Consider the following 2,451-nt stretch of genomic DNA (forward strand, 5'->3'; position numbering starts at 1 on the left):
TTTAATTCAGAACATCCCTCCTAACAACAAAGGTGTGGTCTATAAAATTCCTTGCCAAGATTGTAATAAATTTTATATTAGACAAACTGGGAAAAACTTGAAAACAAGGATTTCCCAATATATAGTGTGAGATCTGCCCAGGAAAATAATGCATTATTTCAACATATAGCATCATACAACCATCATGTTGATTGGTCTAAGGCTCAACTTTAGCCAAAAGGAAAAAGTCTACAAGAAAGAAATATAATAGAATCCTGCTTAATATCAGGCACGTTTGATAAAATCATAAACTTAAGCTATGGTCATTTTAAATGTGATAAATTGGTAACCCAATTGGTCACTAAGATCTTTCCGCCAGATTAAGTCTTATGTGTTGGTCAGGTCGATAGAGGTAAGGTCATCCCCCCTTCTTGCATTATATTGTCTCCCCCCCCCCCATGGCTGCCACCTGATACTTACATTTAAACACAACTCTTTATCTCTGTCATTTAGTCTGAAGATGTAATATACAAAAGTATTTACTGTCTACAATCAAGTTTTCCTTCTCCTGTGGTTATTTTGCATTTTTGTATCACGGTGATGTGATTGCTTCCATATATATATATATATATATATATATATATATATATATATATATATATATATATATATAAATATATGTATATATATATATATGTTTGTATACACATGTATACCTTATGTGTGCATATTTGTATATATATATATATATATGTTTGTATATACATGTATACCTTATGTGTGCATATTTGTATATATATATATATGTATATATATATATATTTGTATACACATGTATACCTTATGTGTGTATATGTGTGTATATATATGTATATACATATATATATATATATATATATATATATATATACATATATTTGTATATATATACATATATATATATATATATATATATATATATATTAATCTTTTTGAACCACATTAATTTTTCACTTTAATTCCATGTTATCACGATCGAGACTGGTAAGGAGCTCGATGTAAACTTATACGGAAACTGATACGTAGTGAAGCCAAGGACTCGAACCCAGCTCAGATGTAACAAGTGAACAGTGACTTAAACCACTGCGCTATCAAGAGAGGTATAAGTTGAGCACAGTTGCTTATATTTGTATGCTTGTGTTATATACAAATATAAGAAACTGTGCTGAACTTATATCTCTCCGAGTTTGTGAGTTTATTCCTGACCGTATATACGTATGCCTCTGAGGAAGCATAGAGTGAAGCTTGTCAGGAATAAACTCAAATAATCGGAACTAGACCCATGACTTCTTTTTCCACTTTCATCAACTTACCACAATGTCCCCTCTGGGTTATTGGCTGCATGTTATTGTGGTAAACTAGCTTGCAGTTGATACTTTAGGGTCTATATGGAGAACCCCTACACACCAGAGCCATAGAGGAAGACTCTGTTCACAGAGAAATGATGACACTTTTATTATATTACGACTGTCCCCCCGTTATGCTGTCTCCCAACCCCTTCTTACTGTCCTGTACCATTTCTCTACTGTAAATATTCATTTCCTTTTTTCGCCTACCCTGTGGTGGGGAAAAAGGATGCTACCACTAAGTATTCCCACTTGAGTCGTAAGAGGAGACAAAGAATGGGACGGAGGATGGAATTAGGAGTCGTGCTACCTGTAGCCCCAAAGGAGACATTCCTAAAAAAAAGTAAAGGCATATGAGGATCTGGAAGTTTTCCAACCAGTACCCTAAGGTTTGGGTCTTTTAATGTGGTGAATGTGGTACAGATGAGATTAAAAGGGAAGGTATAGGCAGCATGTTTGTGAGAATAAAGATTGATGTGCTGGCTTTGAGTGAAACTAAATTGAAAGGGAGGGGCGAGTGTGAGTTTGGGAATGTAATTGGGAGGGTCTCAGGAGTGAAGAGGGGACGAGGGAGAGAAGGGGTGGCTATACTAGTAAGTGAAGAGATAGGTAAGCGTGTAGTGGAGTGGAAGGAGGTTTCTTCGAGGTTGATGTGGATGAAGGTGAAGCTGGGAAGGGAGATGTAGGTTGTTGTAAGTCCGTATGGGCCTGGTTGTGAGAAAAGCGTCGAGGAAATGGAGGATTTTTGAGTAGATTTAAATGAGTGCATAAAAGTATTAGGGAGAAATGTCAATGTAGTTGTATTGGGAGACCTTAATGCTAGGGTAGGAAACAAACCAATACACGGAGTGATTGGGAGGTATGGAGTTCCAGGTAAAATCGTAGTGGAGAAATGATGGTGGAGATGTGTCTTAAAAGAGAGTTGATGATAGCAAATATAGTGTTTAGAAAGAAAGTCAAGCATAAGTACACATGGGAGAGGGTGGTGGATGGAAGTGTGGCAGATAGAGCGTTAATGGACTACATACATAACATAAGAATGAAGGAGACTGCAAGAGACCATAAGGCATACACTAGGCAGCTCCGT

The sequence above is a fragment of the Oratosquilla oratoria genome, chromosome 11 (assembly GCF_046742065.1).
Source record: "Oratosquilla oratoria isolate Oo_2021 chromosome 11, ASM4674206v1, whole genome shotgun sequence".
Classification (NCBI taxonomy): domain Eukaryota; kingdom Metazoa; phylum Arthropoda; class Malacostraca; order Stomatopoda; family Squillidae; genus Oratosquilla; species Oratosquilla oratoria.